Source organism: Aquarana catesbeiana, linkage group LG01, assembly GCF_042186555.1.
Source record: "Aquarana catesbeiana isolate 2022-GZ linkage group LG01, ASM4218655v1, whole genome shotgun sequence".
NCBI classification, from domain to species: domain Eukaryota; kingdom Metazoa; phylum Chordata; class Amphibia; order Anura; family Ranidae; genus Aquarana; species Aquarana catesbeiana.
This window is the reverse complement of record NC_133324.1, coordinates 640219450-640245047: the sequence shown is the minus strand read 5'-3', so window position 1 is coordinate 640245047 and position 25598 is coordinate 640219450. Positions and strand designations below refer to the sequence as shown.

Sequence of the window (25598 nt, the reverse complement as noted above, 5' to 3'; positions counted from 1 at the left end):
TATTTTGATCTTGATGGAAACAGCCATACAGACTGTATTATACAGTCTGTATGGCTGTTTCCATCAAGATCAAAATATGGCTAGAACACAATAGCGGCTTGTGCATTAAGGGCGCACTGGAGCGCCGCCCCCTGTCTCTTGCCACCCCTCTATCACCTATAGATAGATTCATGCATTGCATGAATCTATCTGTGGCTGCCACTGCCACCCCCTACTCAGGTGCCCGGCCCCTTTTCGGGTGCAGGACGCCTGAATTACAGTGGTGGGGGGTGTTTTTCAAGCACCTGATTAGAGCAATCGGCTCTAATAGGTGTCAAAAAATGGTGAACTACAAGCGCCATGCTGGGCGCTCGCAGGTCACTCAGCTGTGTTAGAAAAGCGAATGACTATTCACATTCCTAACACTAAACCGCCTCTCCGGCAATCATGATGGGCACACTGGCAGCATATGATGGGCACACTGGCAACATATGATGGGCACACTGGCAGCGTTTGATGGGCACACTGGCAGCGTTTGCTGACACAGTGGCAGCGTGTGGCACAGTGGCAGCGTTTGGCACAGTGGCTGCAATTGATGGGCACAGTGGTTGCAATTGATGATTTTTTTTCAACATTTTTTGCGCCCCCAAAAAACTTTGAGCACCAGCTGCCACTGCCATAACAGATGTATTGCAATATAAAAAGATGTACATTCTCTAGGCTTGAAAGATATATGTGTTATATAAGAGATCATTCAGCTCCACATTGTATTGGAAGTTGCTCAGGCCAGGCGTACCAGTCCATATAAATATATCCTGGAGAATGTACATCTTTTTATGTTGCAATTTGAAATGTATAGCAGTACATGTTGATCTGTTATGACCATATTTTGATCATGATGAAAACAGCCTATACTTGAAATTTTTTTGTGGTTTTTAAAAAGTCTGAATTGTTATTACAGCCCATTCTCCAGGTTTCCTCCACAAGACTGAAAATGTTTCAGTACTCACTATAACGGGGTCAGCAACCTGACAATCTTAGTCCACCTGTCCACCGCGAACGGGTTTCTGTGCTGCCGACCTCCGCTTTCTATGTGCCAGTCCTTGTCTCCCATCCCAGCCTCCTCCATGGGTGGCTCCACCATGCCATCTATGTCACGGTCTCTCTCTCACCCTCCCGCCTCTATCCTCCTCCACCACTGTCATCAGTGAACAGCGGAGACCGGGAGGAAGCACAGCTCAGGACGGAGGGCGGGAAGAGGAGCTGGCGAAACAAACTTTTTATGGTAAACCGCTTTAAACAGATTAGAAATTGCTAATCAGACAATGGCAGCTTGATCCTTCTATTAAGCTTTTGCATCAGGTTTCTCAAACCTTTGCCTGCCTGAGCTTTATGTGATAATGACTAAGCCCCTCCCCTTCATGACATTGTCAAAAAGGGACCGAGCATGGATGTCCATAAAATTATGCCCCCCCCCCCCCCGAAAAAAGTTCTGCTGACGCCCATGCTTGTTTTAAACATGCGAATACACTTCCTGGTTTCAAGGCCTATGCAAATTTATCCCAGGAGTCTTCAGGAGGGGAGAAGGGGTTTTCTTAACTAAGCCCATTCTCCTGCATGCATTCCTGAGCTAAGGGCAGATGGATTCCCGCGAGTAAATGTTACATGAATCATCAGCCCTTACTCAAGATGACCACAGCCAGAAATGCTAGGGGATGTTTTTCAAAGTGATTTCTCATCAAAATAAAGTATGGAGACATAGATGGATGAATTAGTTTTCTCTGAATAGTAAAAATTAGTTAAATAGCATTTTTGGTTTGTGCTGCTCAGATGCAGTATAGTTTCACTTTAAATCTGAATTCCAGGTATGCAAAATTTGCATGGTTACATTGGTTTAGCTTGGACCAATTAAGGTATGCATTTGTCATACCTGACTGATCTCTGGTGAAGTTGGAAATCACTGTAATAGCCACTGCTACTTCAGTGCTCACCACTAGCTTCCGTGACCTATGCTAGTGGCTGCCCTTCAGTTTAGTGAACACAGAATATTGCTTGCTCAGCACATGTGTCATTCAGAGAACACTTTGAATTTTCTCAATGAATGCAAAACATTCTCTTGTTGGACAAGTTTAAGCTCTTGACATCACCACTCCTCCACTCGACCTTTTCTAATCACAGAACATTTTGTGTTCATTGAAAGAATGTGTTGGAATACATTGTTCATGTATTTTTGTGCAACAACTACAGATATATTCTTCAGCCAGTAGAGGGCAGTGTTTATAAGTTTGTAGCTGCATCAATGACTATACTCTATGTCTTATTCCTGAATAAAGCTCCTGTCTCCTGCAGAAAAGCAGAAAAGCAGAAAAGCCCATGTGAACTGTGCACTGTCTGATCTGTAGGGCTATATACAGAATTTCTAACAGGCTATGGGCTCAGGCATAGCCAGAGAAAAAGCTGAGAATCCAGTCATAGCCAGCTATATCAGAGCTAAGAAACCTCTGGATTAAATTCATCCAGATCTTTGAGGTCCAATGGAAAAAAAGACTCAAAAGTACCTTCTCACTTTTATAGATGATTACTCCAGGTATATTACACTATATTTGTTACACAACAAAATAAAGTACCAGAGGAAACATGAACAGTATATGGCTTAAGTAAGCAATGCATTTGGTAGAATATACAGGTGATAAAACACAGGTGACTCTCAGAAAACAGGGCATAATATTTCAAATTACTGTACCATACGACCAGGAACAAAATGGGGTTGCAGAAAGAATGAACTGTACTCTATGTGAGAGTGAAAGAACCATGCTGTTCGATGCAGAAATGCCAACCACATACTGGTGGAGGCAATCATGACGAATGCTTTCTCCAAAATCAACTACCAGGAAAATCAACTGATAAATCTCCATATGAACTGTGGAATTGAAGGGCCCTGAATTGTAATCATCTAAAAAAAAATTGGCAGCAAGGCCTATGTGCAGATCCCAAAAGAAAAATGTACAAAATGGGATGTTTGCGCAAATTAAGGTGTACTTGTGGGGTACAGTGAATCTGAAAAGGGATACCACATTCTACACCAAGAAACAAACAAGGTAACCATCATAAGAAGTGTAATTGTCGATAAAACTTCAGTGTGTTTAACATTTAATGAACTAACACAAGCGCTTCAAACAGAGGGAAATTTCACATCAGTGTCACATGAAGATAAGCAACAAAGTGACACAGACATAGAATTTACCACAGACACTCAAAATGCTGTAAAAGAAGAAACCAGGCCACAAGAGCCTTCAATCAGGAAACTCACTAAAATAAATAAAGGCGTCCCAGCCAAAGGTCTGTCCTATGTTGCGTGCATAGCATTAAAACCAGAGCCAGATTCATGACATGAGATGCAAAGACTCATGAGAAACAAAAGTGGACCAGGGCTGCTGATGAAGAGATGACATCTCATAGTGAACTGCAGACATGTACACTTTCAGGGCTACCTCATGGTAAGCAAGCAATCAGCTGAAAATGGGTTTTTAAGGACAAATGCCACTCTGAAGGCAAGGTCTGTAGGTATAAAGCATTGTTAGTGGCAAAAGGGTACTCACACAAATTTGGTGAGGATTAACATGCTACTTTTGCTGGCTGTGTCATATATATTTCCTCTTCGATATCACCATTAAGAAAAGCTGTTGTGATATCATGGCGCTTCATAACCATTTTCCGAGAAGCAGCCACTGTTAACAGTGTTCGCAAGGTACTTTTCGAACACTGTTAACAGTGGCCGTTTCTTGGAAAAATGTTATGAAGCACCGTGATATCACAACGGCCTTTCCTAATGGCGATATCAAAGAGGAAATATATATGACAGCCAGAAAAATACATAAAAAATGGAGAAGAGCATCAAGTTGCAGAAATCTCTTTACAAACTTAAGCAATCAGCTTGAGTGTGGAATTTAAAAATAAACAAGTCTTGCTAGATGAAGGATTCATACAAAGCAGAGCTGACCCATGTCTATACTCAAAATGTATAGATTCTGAATATATGTATATTTTACTCCATGCATTTTGAGAGTATATTGAGGATGTGACATATTATCTAGGAATTTAAGTACAGCATAAAGAAGACGGCAGCTTCCTGTTTAATCAGAAATCTAAAATTGAGGCTGTGGTTCAGCAGTTTGGCATGACTAAAGCCAAAGAAGCAAGTATTCCCATGGACACAGCTTACCTTAAAAATGGGAGGGGATGAGGATCTTCTTCATACTAATGAATAATACAGACAAGCAGTTGGGGAATTGCTTCATATTTCAACCACTACACGTCCAGCCGTTGCAGCTGCCATGTTGCTTCTTTGTATATGTGTGAATGAACCACATCAGAGAGACTGGACATCAATCAAGAGAATCGTGAGATATCTCAAACAAATAAAAGACTTGAGTTTGAGGTTGTCTAGAGTTGGTGATTTGAACCTGATAAGAATTGTGGACTCTGATTGGGTAGGTGACCTAAGCACTTGTAAATCCACAAGTGGTTACTGGTTCAAATTAGGAAACAAACCTATATCTTCGATCCAGCATGAAGCAAATCTCTGTAGCTTTGTCTTCTAGTCATGAAGCTGTGTGGTAACATCAATTGCTTGAAGATCTTGGAGAGCCAATCTCCCAGCCTACAATCTTATATGAGGACAATAAAGTATGTATCAAACTTGCCCCCGATGAGAGGATCAATGCAAGAACAAAGCATATTGACCTCAGACATCATTACATTCATGATCTTGTTGAACAAAATTTAATTGTGCTTATGTATTGTGAAACTAATAACATGATTGCAGATGCTTTGACAAAATCACTTACAAGAAACAGATTTATAGAAATAAGATCCGAAATGGGACCAATATACTGTAAGTAGTAGTTGTTGAGTGGGGGTGTTGGAATACATTGTTCATGTATTTTTGTGCAACAATTACAAATATATTCTTCAGCCAGTAGATGGCAGTGTTTATAAGTTAGTAGCATCTATGACTATACGCTATGTCTTCTTCCTGAATAAAGTTCCTGTTTTCTGTCTGCAGTTAAGCGGCAAAGCACACGTGGACTGTGTGCTGTCTGTTCTGTAGGGCCATATATAGAATTTCTAACAGAATGCAAATTGTTTTCTGAATGGTGCCCATGCTGAGCAACCAGAAGGTCAGCTGCTCAGCATGGGACTTGGAAGCCCTTGGAGATCATTGTAGTAAGAGTGTCTACTACAGTGATTTCCAGCTTTCACACGGATCTTCCAGTTATACAACATAAATTCCTACATTGGTCCAAATTTGACCAATAAAGCTATGCAAAAATGTGCCAACCTGCAATTCAACTTTAATAAAACGATATACCAAAAATTTGGGTTTACATACACTTTAAATCTATTCGTTAACAGAATAACAATTTTATTACATGAACTAATTCAGTGTCTGAATTATTGTTACAAATAATGTAATAATGAATTCACCCTGCATACACAAATGTAGCGTGGAAGCAGGTTAAGTTTAATGCTGCCCCATTTGGGAGGGTTAGAGTTAACATGTTCTGGGTTTTTCTTGGTGAGATTTCTTGGGTCCAACCCCCTGGTCCTGTGCTATATAAAGGGACAGGGGATTTGATCTAGTGTAGTGCATAAAATATAGACATGATACCATTGCCAGAGTCCATCCATCCAGTCTGCTGCCCAGTCCAGAGCACCTGTTTAATAAAGAGCCCTCTACAGTGTACAGGACCACTGGGACCTGCAGTTGGCCCCTGGAGATACCACTCCAGAGATTTGCCATTATGGACTCTTTTTAGTGCAGGTATGCTGGGGTATCTATAAAGCCAGAGTTAGGGCTTAGGTTAGGAAGAACTGTGCGACTGTAATCTGTATTGTTCAAATTTCTAAAGTAAAAAGTGTTGAACCAATGTCTTTACCTGGTCTGAAGTTACTAAAGAGGTGTAATGCAAGTAACCAGCACACATAATCTACAGCTCAGGTCAGTTAAACACACTGGGATATGAAGACAGCAGTGCAACAGTTAATGCGGTACAGGAAACAGAAAGAGGTTACCAAGGGTAACAAAAGTTTCTCTAGCTGCCTGTTGTAAGTGTGTACACATGGCAGATGTGATAGTCTCTTGCAGGAGGAGTTGTTGTCAGCACTCTTTCCTTGAGCAGTCCATCTCCCATAGCAACAGGAGCAGATCAGCACCGCAGAGGTCCTGAGCCTGTGCACAGGTATGAAAGAGGAAGAGTTAAGGAAGTTCATGCATGGAGTCTGTGCTAGGTGCATAACAGGACCACATTCCGTTACTGGGAGTGTGGTAGTGGAGATATATGCTGGACAGGTGGAGAGGGCATCGGCTCTGCGCTTCCCTCCTAAATGCAACAGTGACCATGGTGTTGTATATTAACATCAGGAGTATTAGGAGTCCATTCCTCTGTTCAAGTAAAGGTACCATATGTGTACGGCAGTGACCCTGTTCAAGATGCCTAGCATAGTTCAGAAGAACCCACCCCAGAGTAGTCCTCCTATGTGAGCCACACTTGGGACCCAACTAGGAGGGGAATATGGAGGAGGTACCAACCAGTTCCTACTGGCTTTAGATTCCACTACATTTTTAGAGAGTTTTTTCCTTTTCATTTCTAGAAAAGGCTCCAAAAGCTAACATATTCTATGTAAAAAATGTATAGCTGTTGTTTGAAAATTTCACTACAACAGAAATGGTTCTGTATTGCAAGGATAACTGAAAGTGTTCAGTTCCCAACATTAATTGCTAAAAATATGCCAACTTCTTTGTCATTAAGGGAAAAGATATGCGCCATCTTATAAAGTTTTTGCAAGTGCACATTTTTACAAAATATTTAGGGTAAATAATTCACAAAGAAAAATGTACTTGAATACACAGTACACATATACAGTAGGTTGGCATGCTAGAGGCTTCAAGATCGCAATTACAACCACATCTTGTTTTGTATGATGGGTTTTTTGAAGCCTGAAAAAATGCTAGTTGAAATCTGGTTTTATGTTTAACACCGCTCCATTTCGTCCAGTTTTTATAAATCAGCTCAGTTAAAATTAAACACTTTATATGGTCATTTGTAAGAAGATGTATCTGAATGATATTCATCTGACTTTTTTTCTTTATCTATGTGAGTGAAAGTACCTCGTCACCTTTACTATTCCAATGACATTTATAAGAATATGACTTTTTTTGTGAAGGATCTGTCCAACTGATTTATCATTTTTACTGCTTTCAACAGGAAAGAGCTAGCCTATTTATTGTGCTGTAAGAAAAAGTGGGTTCATTAAACCTTTCATTGTTTAAGAGATAGACTATTAATTATGAACTGTTCTGCTCTACATCTCTCTTTATTTGCTGTACATCTGGGAATAATTGACCCTTTCATTTTGTTATGCAAGCTTTCTCAAACATGAACACACTGACAGAGTAAGGAATAATTTTGCTGACTAGAACTCTAGAGTGATCTTGTATATTAACTGACAATTTTGCTTATTTACTTTCATAATTGAAAAAAAAAGTGCCCGTGGGTAAATACTAGTAAAGGAATGCAAATAAATGCTAATCGCAAATAAATGTATATAGTCGACTTGTAATCATTTAGTAAAACAAAAAGTTAGTAGGAACAAATAAAAGTCCCAGATTTACACCAAAAACTTTGAGTACCTTTTAACTACTTGACCTCCAAAATGTTTTACCCTTTTCTTGACCAGGGCATTTTTTGCTATTCGGTACTGTGCTATTTTAACTGCCAATTACTTGATCATGCAACACTGTATGCAAATTAAATGTTTAATAGAGTTTTTTGAGGGTTTTTATTTTTTGCTACATAAGCAAAAAAAGACCAAAAATTTTGAAAAAAATAAATATTTTCTACTTTCTATTATAAAACATATCCAATGAAATAAAATTTCTTCATAAATGTAGGCCAAAATGTATTCTGCTACATGTCTTTGGTAAAAAAAAAATCCCAATAGCTGTACATTAATTACAAAACAACAAGAGATGGGAGCACCGATCTAGTGCATTACCACTAAAATTATTTATTGAAAAATGAAAGAAAAGCATACATTATACTCACAAACGCATGATGTATACATGCATGTCAAATAAAAGTGGAACAAATCACCTCCAAGACTGCTGGGGTGCAACAATGATGCCAGGAGACCAGGTGGTGTTCGTGTTAGCTTGGCTGATGCGTTCTGAGGAAGAACCCTCTTCCTCAGAACCAGAGATTTCTCCCTCGAAATGTGTCATCCAAGCTAACACGGATGCCACCAGGTCTCCTGCCATCATTGGTGCACCCCAGCAGTCTTAGAGGTAATGTGTTCCACTTTTATTTGACATGCGTGTATACATCATGCATTTGTGAGTATAATATATGCTGTTCTTTCATTTTTTAATAAATAATTTTAGTGGTAATGCACTAAGTCGGTGCACCCTTCTCTTGTTTTGAAGTTTGTTTGGATACCCACGGTCCTGAGGGGGCAGCAAGATCATAGGTTGTGATGTCAAGGATCACAAGCACCACTCACCTTTATGCATACCACTTAAGCGCAGGAGAATTACTGTTCAGGTGTATATTAATTATTGTGTGTGAAAGTTATAGCATCTACAAACTATAGTACATATATATTTGAAAATGAATCCTGATGTACTGACAACATCATTTCTTGAGGCCCTAAAATGAGAGAACAGTGCAAATACCCCCCAACTGACCTCTTTTTTGGAAAGTAGACAGTTCAAGGTATTTTGTAAGTTGTCATTTTTTTGTCACAATCTTTTGGAAAATGAATAAATAAATATTTTTTTTTACATACTGTCACCAGTGCAGTACAGCATCATCATATGACTGGTGTGGTGGTGATTGACAGTAGTGGGAGCCACTGGCTCCTGCTGCTGTCTCAGCCAATGAGGAGGAAGAAACTCGGGAGTTCCACTGCTCTTGTGCACATCGCTGGATTGAGATGGGGCTCAGGTAAGTATAAGAGGGGGCTGAGGGGGGTTGCTGCACACAGAAGGTGTTTTACCTTCATGTATAGAATGCATGAAGGCAAAAAAACCTTGAGCCTTTACAATCACTTTAAGGCTAATAGGAAAGAGACTGCCAAACAAAAGCAAAGCCCTTTCATGTGCACCTTGCTCTAAAAGTTAGTTATAAATTGGGGAAGTTGCCATTTTTGTTTCGCTTGCTAGATATGGCTTGGGGACACATAAAATGTCTTAAGCTGCTATTGTGCTTTTCTGGACTTCCTGTGTGTTCCTGAACCTTAAGGCTGGGTTCACACCAGTGCAAATTGGATACGGTTTTGCTGCATCCAATTCGCATGTCAGGAGATTGTGACAGGCTCTCTATGAAGCCTGTGTCCACATCTCGGAGCGGCTCCGGTGTGAATTGCACAGGAGTCCTGTGCGTGTTCTGGTCCATTACAGGTCTGAATTCAGCCAAAAATTCAGACTGAAATCAAACCTGAAACGGTGAATGGAGACGCACCTGACCCCTGCTGTGAACTGCTCCTTTCCTCAGTGTGAACCCTGCCTAAAGGAGGAATGGATTCCCTCCATGCACACCTGCCCATAATTTATCCATTGCTCTATATCTTCCAACATGGAGACTCTCATAGACTAGGGTTAGGACCACACTATACAGAGGGGTGCTGATGACACAGTGTGGCTTTCACATATATTTGCAACTGTTGTGCAACTAAAACCTCTGTTTTTAATGCAAATTTTTAGATAGTATATATATTTTTTTGCAGGCAAGCTGGGTAATACATTTTGTTTTGCTGCGTGTAAAGCCTTTCCATGTTCACCTTGCACTAAAAGCAAATTATAAATTGTGGTGGTTGCCATTTTTGTTTAGGTTGTCAAACAAGAGGCATGTGGAGCTGAGTACTGTCAGGGGGAACATGCACCAAGGCTTTTTTTTAATACTTTTCATCAGGGAGAAGAACCTTTAAAAACTCTAAAGGGCAAAATTAAAAAAATGCACAATTCCTTCAAACAAGCAACATCAAAACCTTCAAAATATATGGTGGACCTATTTCCAAATTATCCATGGTACCCCCCATGGTAAGGGCATGTGGACTGGTATGCTTCAGGAGAGAAGTCCTCACTCACACACTCACATACTCTGATAAAGGTCTGCTATTTTTTTTTTTGCTACAGTTTTTCCCTGATCCAAATATATTGTTTTTTTTTCCTGCGGGGTCCCCCTTGACATCCATACCAGGCCTTCATCAAGGATACATGTAGGCCAATGTATTCTTTCCTAAAACATAAGATGCCCATCATATACCATATTTTTCGCACCATAAGACACACTTTTTTCCCAAAAAAATATGGGGGAAAATGTCTCTGCGTCTTATGGTGCGAATATACATCAGGCACTGCCCCCGCCTCTGCCGGCACCACCCTCCGCTGCTGCCCCCGACGCCGCTGGCAAAGCCCCCCACCACCGTTGCCACCACCCCCCCGCTGCTGTCACCATGCTAGACTGAAAGACAGACATCCCAGGCCACTGCGAGCGCTGGGCAATCTCCTGGTTGGGCCTGACACCTGCTGAGAAGACAGAGCGGCCCGAGCAATAGCATTAATGCCAATTGTCAGGCTGCATTTCTATGGCCATGGTCAGGCATAATTTCTATGGCAATGGTCAGCCTGCATTTATGGTAATGGTCAGGCTGCATTTCTTTGACACAGGTTTGGCTGCATTTCATGGACACTAAAATATTTTAGTACACCATTTGGTTCAGAATATTTTTTTTCTTGTTTTCCTCCTCTAAAACCTAGGTGCGTCTTATGGTCAAGTGCATTTTATGGAGCGAAAAATACAGTATGTTGCTAACTTTTATAGAAATTTTAGTTCCTGCATCCAGACCACCAATCAGATTTTAAACAATTCACAGTCATAATGCTATCTAACCAAGGCCATATTTCTGCACAGCCCCCCTCACATCATGTTGTTGATGAGGTCCATACAACAAGCTTCTTTTAGAATGAGGTGGAAATTTGCAATACTTTTATCATTTCCTCCTCTCTGCCCACAGCCTCAATATGTGTTGCATGGTTGTTATTGTTATATCTGATTTTTTTATTCTTGATCTAGAGTCTCCTGAGATAGAAAGGGGGCAGCACAAGACAGTTTGTTTAAAGGGTAGGAAGTATAAATCTGGCCTTGGATGTAGCGTTTACCTCCCCATTGAAAACAATACTGTAATGTAGGCTATATGTAAGATATTATGATAGTTTGCAATGACACTGGTGTTCTGGAGCAGTGTTCCTTAAAATGTTTCAGTCGAGGGACCCTTTGAAAGCATATTCAGTCTCGAGGCACCCCAGTCTAAGGCTAGATTCACACTAATGCGGGTGGTTGAAGGTGCGGGAATTGTAGCTGTTCTTGCACCCGCAACCACCCACAACTAAAATGTGCTGCTCTTTACAGATGCATGGGGCTGCTATTCATTCCTGATAGCACCCCCACGCATCTAAAAATGCAACACATTTGCAAGTGTGGGAACTGCTGGGAAAATGTATGGTACAAAAGCGCCTTGTGATTTCCCAGCCGCTGTGTTTTGAAAATGGTTCAGGAACCGTTTTCATGTTCGGCTTCGGCACCCCCACTGCCCAGAGAAATGTTTATTTACATAGTCCTGTACTGTAGGAGGATGCAGAGCAAGTCAGCACTCTAGAGGAAGCCTCCCCCCAGGGCTCTGTACATTGTTGGCTCTGCTCATTACAGACAACTCTCACTTTACTGACAGTTCGGATCTCTACCTCCTCACGGTGTATTTTTCCTTTTCACACAGCTACACATGCCTCCCCAGCTACACCAACAGAAGAGCAGGAAGCACCCCATCCAAGAAACCACCAGAGCATATCCCAGCAAGCTGTGCAGGCATCAGACTGGCCCTTAGCAACCACACAGGTTTCACAGTGTTTATAGCAGCTGCATGCATGTTTAAAACAGCGGACCGGCACCGCTGTCATAAAAAAAAAGTTTAACTGGTGGCAAGAATAATCTTGATGTCTGCTTAGTTAGGGAAGTTTTTGGTAATTTTGCCGCGGTGCACCGGTTATGAGACACTGTTCTAGAGACATGTACATTTTCTGGGGGCTGCATGTCTGTTTAAAACAGTAAGTCATTTAACCCCTGGTTCTATGCCAGTGATTCTCATAATCTGATATATGTAATCATTATATGTCAGGCACCGATTATAAAAAGTACAAAGAAAACTGTGGGATTGGCTTAATAAATAATCAGGGACTGTTCATTTCACAATGTGAATATTTACTTGGTAAATATGGTGAAAATTGGAGTGGCTTTACTAAAGCATTAGAGGATGTTTACTTTGCAAAATAATAAAAATTAAACAGTTACCAAAGGCTAATCTTTTTGTATTAAATAAACACACACACATGTTATACTTAACTGTTTTGTGCAATAGTTATGCACAGAGCCACCCTTTACCTCCTCTTCTGTGGTCTCCCAACAGTGCGGCCTGCTCCTTCTCTTCTGTGTCTGACTCAGAGCAAGCAATTTGATTGACAGCAGCATGAGCCAATGACTCCCACTGCTGCCTTTGAGTCAGTGAGGAGAAAGAGAGAGAGAGAGAACAGCGATGTTGCACTCAAGCACAGCACTGGATCCAGTTGTGGGCTCAAGTAAGGGGGGGGGAACTAATGTTGGAGGTTTTTTTATCCTAATACAAAGAATGCATTAAGGCAAAAAAAATAACATTTAGCCTTTACAACCACTTAATAAAACAGGATATTTGTGCAAATAATTAGATATATGACGTCATTACAGTTTCACCTCATTCACTAAGCTGAACAAAAATTCCGTTGCTAAGCTAAGATTTTCTTTGCTAAGTGAACAGCCTATACTCCTGGTAAACAAACCATACTGAATATCCAATTATGTGCAAGAGGAAAAAAAAAAATATTGGATTTTGTGTTTGTACAAATTATGCAGACATACTGTGATATACAGTATACATACTGTATATATATATGTATGTATATATATATATATATACAGGCATACCCCACTTTTAAGTACACATCAGGGTTTATTTACTAAAGCTGAAAAGTGCAAAATCAGGCTCACTTCTGCATAGAAACCAATGAGCTTCTAACCCCGGCTTGTTCAATTAAACTTTAGTAATAAAACCGGGAAGCTCATTGGTTTCTATGCAAAAGTGAGCCTGATTTTGCATTTTGCAGCTTTAGTAAATAAACCCCATTGGGTACTTAAAAGTGGGGTATGCCTGTATCACTAAGATATCAAGTGCTTATAAATATACCTGACAAGTAATGCCGCGTACACACGAGCGGACTTTCTATCCTACTTGGTCCGGCACACTTTCCGACGGACTTTGTCCGCCAGGTGCGCCGGACTTTAAAACGGACGGACTTGCCCACACACGCCGGGACTTTCCGGCGGGCTAAGTCCGCCCGTCTTTCCGACGGACTTTCGCCGGAGTTCCGGCGGACTTTCAGAATGAACGGACTTGCCCACACACGGACAAGTCCGTTCATTTTGAACGTGACTCAGGTGCGACGGGACTAGAAAAGGATGTCAATCTTGCCGCTTTTATCGGCGAGATTGACACCTTGCTAGCCCCGTCGCGGGGCATACCAGGCCCTTAGGTCTGGTATGGATTATAAAGGGGAACCCCGCTACGCCGAAAAAACGGCGTGGGGTCGACCACGCCCCCTAAAACGTCACAGTCCCAGCATGCCCAGGGACTGTGACATCATATGGGGGCGGGGTCTCCGCCTATATAAGTCACAACGCAGCCCTCAGAGACCAGTCCAGCCGGAGAGAGCGTCGTGTCAACATCTGGGGGAAGAGAAGAGAAGCCAAGAAGCCAAGAAGCCCAGAAGCCCAGAAGTCCGGACCTCCGCTCGCAATAGAGCTACATGAAGAGAGCGGAGGGGCCGGCCGAAGACCTGCGACACCGGGAGAAGAGGCCGGAGAGCGGAGAAGAACCAACCGGACGCCGGGAGAAGATGAAGCGGAGGGACCCCCGAAGCCGGAAGAAGACCCCCGAAGCCGGAGGAAGATCCCCCCCCCGGAGCTGTTTAATAAAATATTTTAAAAACCTGTGTAGTGTGTTTTATTACTTACACTTTTTTCCTAGGTAAATGGGTAGGGGTACCATGTACCCCATACTCATTTACATAGGGTGGGGGGCCGGGATCTGGGGGCCCCCTTATTAAAGGGGGCTCCCAGATTCCGATAAGCCCCCGCCCGCAGACCCCGACAACCAACGGCCAGGGTTGTCGGGAAGAGGCCCTTGTCCTCATCAACATGGGGACAAGGTGCTTTGGGGGGGGGGGGCGCAGGGCGCCCCCCTCCCCCAAAGCACCCACCCCCCATGTTGAGGGCATGTGGCCTGGTACGGTTCAGGAGGGGGGGGCGCTCGCTCGTCCCCACCCCCTTTCCTGACCGGCCAGGCTGCGTGCTCGGATCGGGGTCTGGTATGGATTTTAGGGGGGCCCCACGCCGTTTTTTCGGCGTAGCGGGGTTCCCCTTTATAATCCATACCAGACCTAAGGGCCTGGTATGCCCCGCGCTCGCCGCAATAGGAAGATTTGTTTTTCCTATTGCAGCGAGCGCGAGATGCAATACCATCCCCTCGTGTCGTATTTGGTCTGTCGGACCAGCCTACACACGAGCGGGCTTTCCGTCGGACCAGCACACACACGAGCGGACTTTCCGCCCGAAACTGAGTCCGACGGAAAGATTTAAAACATGTTTAAAATCTAGGTCCGGCGGGCTTTTGGGAAGAAGTCCGCCGGAAAAGTCCGCCGCCGCCCACACACGGGCGGATTGTCCGGCACACTCTGGTCCGCCGGACCAAGTATGCCGGAAAGTCCGACCGTGTGTACGCGGCATAAGGGTTCTATTACTCTCTGAAGTAGCATGCTAACTGTTGGCAGCAATCTACCTGAACTGCTTCTTCAGGCTATACTCTTTTTACAGTGCCACAAAGCTATGGGCACCAGCCTTCATTAAGCCATTTCATAGCAATATAAATATCACACGCCAAGCACAGAGCAGTGATTGGCACTTTAGGATTGCAAGACCAAGTGCGTCTTTTAGGTGATTGTGTATTAAAGGTCTTATTTATTTGTCAAACTAGTAATACTAGTTTTTCCTTCACACATTTTTAGACATGACAGCTGTTGTTAAGGACTTCATTGAAGTTAAGCTGTAGTGATTACATAGCAGTAACAGCATTTTAGTTTAAAGTTTGAAGTTCTGCCCCATGCTGCTAACAGCACTGCCTTACTCTGTTAACTTCCAATATACTTTTGATAGCCAAGAGTTATATTCAATACATCTAGCAGCTTCTAGCCAAGAGTTATATTCAATACATCTAGCAGCTTCTAGCCAAGAGTTATATTCAATACATCTAGCAGCTTCTAACATGTTTAAAATACAGCATGGGAATAAAAGAAGAGCATATGTGTTTAGATATATATGTGTTATGTGTTAATAATTATATTATTTGACTTGTCTAGTTAATAAGAATTACACAGATTGTGAAGTCTGCCACTATATAATTGAAGGCGTTGCAGAATGTGGTTTGAAATTAATATTACATATTGTGCTGTCAGAGATGCAGCTAGTTGTGACTAAATAAAAAAAAAAACCATGACAGGGGTGTATTTTCTCATCTGATTAAAAGGGTCATAAACACAAATAATGGAAACCTTTGCAGAATATATATAAAATACCATTTACAAAAAACATTTGTAAAGGTTGCTGGATTTGTGCAGACCTTTACATGTTAAATGATATAAATTTAATTTACAAAAGTGGACATTCTCTACTGCTTCCTCACAAAACCCAGCCAGCAACAGTAAAACAGAACCCAGGATCGGATGTATGTGTTCCCACAGAGCCTTCTTGGCAGCCCTTATGACAAGTGCCATTTTTATCCACTATCCTGTGAGTTGCCATTTGTCTTTTAAAGATTTCTTTAGTCACTGAGGAGCTAGTGTTGTAACTCAAAGACTTTACGCCTTATGGATCTTATGAACTGCTTACCCTTATACAACTGTCATTTATTCACTTGTGCACCATTTTCTGCTTCTTTTACATATTTTTTGAATATATCACCATATGCTTTCTTCTAAAGTTGACAATTACCATTTATTACAATGGCGTGTCGGAGGTCAACTTTTAAAAGATTTACTGTGCAACTCAAACAGCAAATGTTCACTGAATATTCATCCAACTGTATTTTGCAGCACTTGGCTATCATTTTCATAGGATTCACCCTATGTGTAATGTGGTGGCTGATGGGCAAATCTTGTTTGACTTTAAAGAAGATGTGAACTCTCAAATTGTAAAAAAAACAATTCAGTTTAAAATAGAAATAAAGTGCAAAACATTTGGGTATACATATAAAAAAAATACTTTTTTCTCCCTTTTTTTTATAAGTGATCACATGACCTCTGTTCTCAGCAGCATAAGCAGCTTAGGGAGCTGTGGGAGGAGAAACATCAGCCACTGATCTTTCCAGTAAATTACTGTATGGGGGGGTCAGCACAAGTCAAACCATTGGAGGAGAGCAGGCTGAGTTCCCAGCACAGCCAGAAAACTGACCACACGCTGCTCTCATGTCTGGTGCAGTCAGTTTTTAAGAGAAAAGCAGAGGTATCGGCAGGAACACCAGGTGTTTCACACAAACAAAGCAATACAAAAAGAACAGGATACTTTTTTAATACAATTATATGGTACAGCAAGCACATAACAGGAATATGAAATGTTGGGAACATGACATTTAAATGTGATGAGTGAATCTTGTTTGTAACTGGAATCTCTCAATTATTTTGTATGCTGATGCTAATTGACAAATCTTGTTTGTATTTCAAATGTAACAGGTGCATTTTGTTTTAACTGTATCTCTCTATTAGTTTTTATGATGATGGGTAAATTCTTTTTAAATCTTAATAAAAAAATGTATAATACACAGGGACAAATATCTGGCAAACATTCTCCGTGTAAATCACACAACATATTCTTTATGAATAGACCCCTTGGTCTAATACATTAAAGTGGTTGTTAAGGCATAAGGTTTTTTTTTAACCTAATGCATTCTCTGCATTAAGGTGTAAAACCTTTTGCATGCACCTCAATGGACATACAGAGAGGGGCTTGGGAGTGAGCAGGCATGAGTGCCCCTACAGCAAGTGGCTTGCTATGGAGGCACCGGAGGTGAGGGGGAGGAGCCATGAGCCAAGAAGGGTCTGCTCTGTGCAAAACTATTGCACAGAGCAGGTAAGTATGGCATGCTTGTTATTTTTATTTTAAAAATTTGAGTATTTACAAATCACTTTGAGTGTATTATTACAAATATAGAGGGACTGTAGTCCCTCCTATGTAGACCATACAGTTCCATAGGAGCATTTTGAGCAGAAATAAAGTAAGCATTTTTTTTTAACCCAAGCCATATCGAGCAGTAGAATACAATATTTTTAACAAGCAATGTCCTGCAAGCATGAAAAATATATTCCAATGAAAGAATTTGAAGGATGATTAAAATGAGCTTCCAAATATGTAAAACTGAAAAGATCAAAGCAAAATTTCAATGAGCTTGACAATTACCTGGGTGACCCTCAAAAATAAATCTAATTGGCTAGAAATTCTTTTCAAAATCTTTAGTCTTTTACAACTAAATTTACATTTTATGCTGGTTCTCATGACTTTACTTTTTAAAGTTCCAAGTTTTAATGAAGTGTTCTGTTCCAACACAAAACTTTACAGAAGCAACTTGTGATATACAGTTTTTTTTTTTTTTAACAGTTATATATACAATAGGTAGTCAAAATTCTATAAATATTTTCAGTAATATCATACAATGCACACAATTTATAAGCAACCACCTACTTAAAAGGGATTTTGGTAAGTTACTCTTTAGCCCAGTTACACAATGGGTATAAAAAACAGTGGTGTAGTGGTTAGAACTTTCACCTAGCAGTAGGAAGGGTTGCTGGTTCGAATCCCAACCACAACACTACCTGCCTGGAGTTTGCATGTTCTTCCCGTGCTTGCGTGGGTTTCCTCCAGGTACTCCATTTCCTCCCACACTCCAAAGACATGCTGGTAGGTTAATTGGATCCTGTCTAAAATTGTCCCTAGTATGTATGAATGTGAGTTAGGGACCTTAGATTGTAAGCTCCTTGAGGGTAGGGACTGATGTGAATGTACAATGTATATGTAAAGCGCTGCGTAAATTGATGGCGCTATATAAATACCTGAAATAAAAAATTTAAAAAAATTCACTCTGGGAAATTATATGAGCTTAGTAATAAAGTGAAATTTACTCTGAATACACAATCAAGTGCTGGGAAATTTTCAAAACACAAAGTTTTGCCTTGCACATGAAGGAATGACTGAACATAGCTCTTTTTAAAACCAATTTACTATTTAAACATTCATGTTGCTTGGTTAGGAATGAGCTAAATTTCAGCTCCCCTATGTACCAATATACAATTAGCGTACTTCTTTTGCAGAAATAAAAACTTTTTCTATTTTTCTTACACACTCCTTATTGTTGTGTCCAGCTGGCTGTACAAAAAAACATATCCATTACTTCCTAGACAGATCTTGGGATGTGTCACAAGTAGGAGTTTACCAGCTGACCTCATTAGCACACACCCTGCATCATTTACATTTTTACTCCAGCACATCACTACCACCACTTATCAGGTGCACGGTTTTCCTATGCAATCAGTGAATTCAGTTCTCACTAAATACACAGCCATAGATCGTTCATTTCACAGAGTGTTCAGGAGCTGAGCGTTCAGATAAGAGCATCCTGGGTTCTGTAAAGCTCACCATACTCTATACAATCTATTTTACAATCTCCTTTAGATCTACCATCAACTATGTAGTGCAAGGGCCTGCCTAATTGGATACAGAGTGATTGAATAGATGGTGCATCCTCCAATTATATAGTTTTGGTAAATCGAAAGGAGATTGTACTGAGGTTGTAAAATCAGATTGTATAGTGTATGGTCACCTTTATACACCTAAAATTAACTAGTTGTGCTTTTGGTGCTATTAAATGTTAACAGCACACCAAACACAGAAGCAAACACATAGTTTGCCACGTGAAAAAACAAGTGAAAAAGGCAGCAAAACACACAGTAAAATATGTTCAACACACCAAAATGTCCCATAAACTACCTTGCCACGTATAGCACAGCTTATTGAAATCAACGGACTGCCCTATGAATGTCATTGGAAAAACGCATCCAAAAATGTGCGCTCCTACTACGTTAGGTGTGAATGGGTATGGAAAGTGAAATTGGTATGTTTACACAAAAACAATGAGACTCCATTTATATCTGTGTGTTTCCAAATACATGGCAAACTGCACAGAAAATGCATATTTTGCCTTACATTTCAGAAACGTGCTGCAAACGCACCAAAAAGCACAGTAACCCCCCCCCCCCACTCTGCTGTAAAAAAAAGTTCTGTAACTTCTTTGGGGCAATTGCTGTGCATAGGGCAGCCCATTTCAGTTCACTGGAATGGGTTGCCCTATGCATGACAGCCGAAAACGTGTGGGAATGTGAGTTCCCGTTACGCAGTGATGTGAATGGGGCCTGACAGCTGAGTGTCTCCATCCACTCCCTCCTATGTACTTGTATAAAGATGGCCATACAATATCTGTCTCAAATTTGCCACAAATCAGCTTTACTGCTTCTGCTTAGGATTGCTTAGCTACTGAGTTGAAGTTTGTTCTTAAAGCTATTATTTAGTTAACTACTTCCTACTTGGCCTATAGCAAAATGATGGCCGGGAAGTGGTTCAGTTATCCTGACTGGGCGTCATATGACATCCAGCAGGACAAGCCGCGTCCGTGCGCCCATGCAGCCATGCGGCACGGTGATCGATGGTGTGGTGTGTCACTCTGACACACCGCATCTCTGATCGTGGTAAAGAGCCTCTGACAGAGGCTCTTTACCACGTGATCAGCTGTGACCAATCACAGCTGATCACAGCGTGAACCAGGAAGTGCCGATAATCGTCTTTACTCGGTTCGCACTGACAGTGGGAGCAGATCGATGGCTCTCCTGTCAGAGAGGGGGGTGCGCACTGATAATCAGCACACTGATTATCAGCGCAGCACCCATCAGAGGTGCCCACCACAATGGCAATCAGTGCCCATCAGCTGCCAGTCAGTGCCCACCCAAATTGCCAATCAGTGCCCATCAAAGTGCCAATCAGTGCCCATTAAAGTGCCAATTAGTGCCCATCAGTAACGCCTGTCAGTGCCCTTCACAGATGCCTATCAGTAATGCCTGTCAGTACCTCCTTATCAGTGCTGCCTATCAGTACCATCTATTAGTACCCATCAGTGCCGCCTATCAGTGCCCATCAGTGCCACCTATCAGTGCCCATCAGTGCTGCCTATCAGTGCCCATCAGTGCTGCCTATCAGTGCCCATCAGTGCCACCCACCAGTGCTACCTATCAGTGCCCATCAGTGCTGGAGATCAGTGTAGCCTATCTGTGACAATCAGTGCTGTATATCAGTGCCGCCTATCAGTGCCCATCAATTCTACATATTAGTGCCTCCTCATCAGTGCCCATCAGTGGTACCTTATTAGTGCCACCTCATCAGTGCCCATTAGTGCAGCCTCATCAGTGCAGGAGAAAGTGATGGAGAAAACAAAATGTTATAACAGAAACGAAAAACTTTTTTTTCAAAAAATGTTGGTCTTTTTTAATTTGTTTAGCAAAAAATAAAAAAACAAGTGGTGATCAAATGCCACCAAAACAAAGCTCTATTTGTGGGAAGAAAATGGTAAAAATTTAGTTTGGGTACAGTGTTGTATGATCGCGCAATTGTCATTCAAAGTGCGACAGCACTAAAAGCTGAAAATTGCCCTGGGCAGGAAGGGGGGAAAGTGCCCAGTATTGAAGTGGTTCATGAACATGGACCACTTCAGTGATCTATTCCTTAATTAAATATTATAAGGTGTTAGTAAAGTGTTAATTCTCTCAAGAAACTTTTCTTACATATGTTAGGCACTACATATTTAGATTTCTAAACAGAGAATGGTCAGGGTATACACGTATCAAATGGACCCAAAGACCACATGTTTCTGATGTTAAAACAAAATAAGGCAATGGAAGCCTTGCTAAAAAATACCTAGTCCTGTGTCACTTTCAGGCACACCAGTTTATTTTCCCTGAACTATCACTACATTCCATCCAATGTAAATCCATCTTGTCTGAGCATACTCAATTCTACAGTATACTGCAGATAGAAAATTTCATGCACCCATAATTAGATCACAGTTTGACATAAACCTCTACTGATTTAGATCCCCTAGTTTAAACAGGGTTAATTAAAATTCATTCAGCAAGTCACTAAAACAGCTGTTGTAAAGGAAAAATACTTTTTTCTCATTTTCCTAACAATTAGAATTTTAGAATAAAATATTAAGCAGCTCCATAATTACCCCATTTGTTTGTATTTGTTTTACTAATGAGAAAGCAACAGTTGTTTTTTTCTGCTCTGATAAATTAATTTTGAAGAAGATTATGATAGAAAGTTATTTTCTTTGCCAACTTAAATATTCCATCACCCATTATAATTTAGAACCACATTTTATGTATCAAAGATTAAATAATTACATTTTTGGTGATGATGTATGCATCACTTCTTAAATTAAACTAATTAAATTTTTTTTAAAAGTCCCTTGTACTGTTTTAGAGAAAGTTGCTGAGTCACACAATTAGTCCAAGCAGTTTTTTCCTTTCCCCTTTCGGGTGTTGCAAAATTACAGTTTAGAGTTGGTGTGCATGTGACAGAAGAGTGCCATGGATTCCTACAGATATAATCTAGCACCACGTTCCAAAGTAAAGCACAAAATATAATTGTATAACAAGGACAGCAAAATGGATAGAGGGACTTTAATTGTACACTACCCCTCAAAGAAGTACACATGCATCAAAATATATCCAAAAATATATTTATATCAAATCATACCAGCAAAAAACTGGTTGATTATATAAAAAAAAAAATATACACAAAAATAGATCTTTAACCACTTCATCCCCAGATGGATTTGCCCCTTTCCTGACCAGGCCATTTTTTGTGATACAACACTGCACCGCTTTAGCTGACAATTGCGCGGTCGTGCAATGTTGTACCCAAGCAAAATTTCTTTTGGTGGTATTTGGTGGGATCACCTCTACGGTTTTTATTTTTTGTGCTATAAACAAAAAAGAGTAACAGTTTTGAAAAGAACACAATACAGTATGTTGTACTTTTTGGTATAATAAATATCCAAAAAAATTAATAAAAAAAAAACAAAATTCTTTACCAGTTTAGGCCAATATCTATTTTTCTACATATTTTTTGTAAAAAAAAAATCGCAATAAGCATATATTGATTGGTTTGTGCAAAAGTTATAGCGTCTACAAAATAAGGGATAGATTTATGTTATTTTTTTATGAATTTTTTTTTTTTTTACTAGTAATGGCGGTGATCTGCGATTTTTATCGGGACTGCAACATTGCGATGGACACATCAGACAGTTTTCACACTTTTTTCAGACCAGTGACGTTTATACATTGATCATAGCTAAAAATAGCCACCGATTACTATATAAATGTCACTGGCAGGGAAGGGGTTAACTCTAGGGGGTGATCAATGGGTTAACTGTTTTCCTTATGTGTGTTTCTAAGTGTGGCGGGGAATGTGGCTGACTAGAGGAGGAGAGAGAGCATGTGCTCCTACTAAGTAGGTACACATGCTCTCTCCTCTTTCCCCTGACAGAGCCGGGGTTTGTGTGTTTACACACACAGAACCCGGTTCTCGCTCTGTCATGAGCGATCGCTGGTGCTGAGCGGTCATCGCACCCGGGTGCCCAGCGGCACGCGCATCGGCTCCGGGGACATGATGCGGGTGTGCGCCTGCTACAGCGTCTTAAAGAGCCAATGTACAGCTACGATGGCTCGTCCAGGGGAGCCAACCTGCTGCAGTATAACTGCGGCGGCTGGTCAGGAAGTGGTTAAAAAGAACACACATAAATTAGCCCCCATCCACAGTAAACATATGAATTACTTTTCTCTTCCATTTAAAGGGATATGCAGGTATTGCCCATCAGATTTACATATCAATCCACTTCATCTTATAACATAGAAAGTGTAAAATACACTTGTAGATTAAGGAGGGGCTTCCGTTTTTCGAAACATTTCAAAGACATGCTTCTTCAGGAGAGGGCTATTCAAAAAGATGACAATAAAGTTGTGATGTTAAAATGTGGCCACAATCTACTGCCTGGAAAATGAGTAGAGAGGGCTACTACAAATTGATGGAAAGCCTTATTGTACCCAACACAAATCATGGGGGTAGAGCAGCCATCAGCCCTCACATCACCAAGACATAATCACCAACGTTGTATTTCATTTGAGGTTGGTGTGCATGGGCAAAGGGATTGAAGAAAAATAGCAGTAATGTGCATTCCAGTATGTTAAATTTATTCCTATGGTTCTCTTCTTACCCCCACTCTTCTTTGGTATTAGACAGATAACCTAATATACCTAGTGATTGCTTCTTGGTATAATAATTTCACAATGTGTACAGGCTTTTTATCCACTGTGAATTGGGGCAGGCATCCTAATATTTACTCTAAAAACTTGATCAGCTGCCTATCCAGACTTAGTGCAGCTGTCAGAGCAGGGCCTGGTACCTCAGCTTGTGTGCACTATATTAACAGCCTCTTGGTTCTTCCACCACCAATCTATTACATTACACATGCTCAAAACATTAAGGCGCTATTTTCAGTGTCAGAATAAAACTGTAATGGGCCGTAAGCAGCCTAAACCTTGGGGTCCCACTTGTAGATTTCTGAAGGTTTATTCTGTGCACACTAGTGGAATAGCATTGAACTAAATAGTGTGCACATGGGCCGCTAGGTGGAGATAACCATCACTACTGTACATTACATGTGCGTAGATTGCATAACAGTTTTTTTACAAACTGACAGCTGAAAGAAGATGAGCTTTTAAGAGACAAACTGTAATGTGAACCTGATATCAATGGTTTATGTACTTTAGGTTGTTATTTGGGTACATTACATTAATACTGTATTTTCTCTAAAAATTCTTTAATGTAAAGTTTTCGTTCTTTGAGCTGATTCATTTTTTCTATCATTTGTAAACAATTCAGGAAAGCTTCATTGTGATTTTCTTTCAAGATCAAATCAATATGATTTTGATTTGTTGTCATGGGGCCCTTAACCGCTTCATTCCCAGAAGATTTTACCTCCTTCCTGACCAGAGCATTTTTTGCGATTCGACACTGCATTTTTCCCACAAATAGAGTTTTCTTTTGGTGGTATTTGATCACCTCTGCGGTTTTTATTTTTTGCGCTATAAACAAAAAATAGCGACAATTTTGAAAAAAATGCAATATTTTGTACTTTTTGCTACAATAAATATCCCCATTTTTTTTAAAAAAAAGCAAATTTTTTCTCAGTTTAGGCTGATATGTAGTCTTCTACATATTTTTGGTAATAAAAATCGCAGTAAGCATATATTGATTGGTTTGTGCAAAAGTTATAGCGTTTACAAAATAGGGGATAGATTTATAGCATTTTTATTATTATTATTTTTTTACTAGTAATGGCGGCGATCTGCTATTTTTATCATGACTGCGACATTATGGTGGACACATCGGACAATTTTGACACATTTTTGGGACCATTGGCATTTATACAGCGATCAGTGCAGTAAAAATGCATTGATTACTGTAAAAAATGTCACTGGCAGTGAAGGAGTTAACACTAGGGGGTGATCAAGGGGTTAATTGTGTTCCCTAGTGTGTGTTCTAACTGAAGGGGTGGGACTTGCTAGGGGAAGAGATAGATCGGTGTTCATACCTTGTATGAACACACGATCTGTCTCTTCTCCCCTCAGAGAACAAGGATCTCTGTGTTTACACACAGAGATCCCAGTTCTCACCGTGCCATGAGCGTTCGCAGGAGCCCGGCGGTCATTGAGACCGCCGGGCACTGGCATCGGCTCCGGGGGCGAGCAGCTGGCGTGCGCACCCCTAGTGGCCACCAGAAGAAGTGATGTAACATGATGGCGATTCGCGCAGCCAAGCCATGTTGTCGCAGTACAACTGCGGTGGCTGGTCGGCAAGCAGTTAAACTGAGTGGGCCCCATTTTCTGGTTTCTTCTCTGTCTAGCTGATAATCTGGCAGTGGCTATTTTTCTCTCTAGATTTCCTATTTTCACATAAAAAAATTCTTAAAGCAGTAGTAAAGCCTGCTTTGTTATTTTTACTTACAGGTAAGCCTATAATAAGGTTTACTTGTAGGTAAAATGAATAATCACCCTGCATGCAGCCAGTGACATCACTGGGGCATGTGGTCTGAAGGTCTGGCATACCTTGCCGGAACTTCAGAGCCTCGTGCTGGAACCAAGGGCTCCAGCACGCATGCACGGGAGTGGCATCATCGCGGCTTGGGACAATCACACAGCTGGAGTGTGCAAACCTGAAAGAAAGTCCAGGGGAAGATGTCAGCCCTCTCAGCGGTGACTG

General features: G+C 41.0%; 1 protein-coding gene across 2 annotated transcripts in view; it reads right to left on the bottom strand.

The window, feature by feature from the left end:
* The window catches only part of GRID2 (glutamate ionotropic receptor delta type subunit 2), a 1754345-nt gene that overhangs the window by 677331 nt on the left and 1051416 nt on the right, over positions 1-25598 (bottom strand). The window lies entirely within an intron of this gene.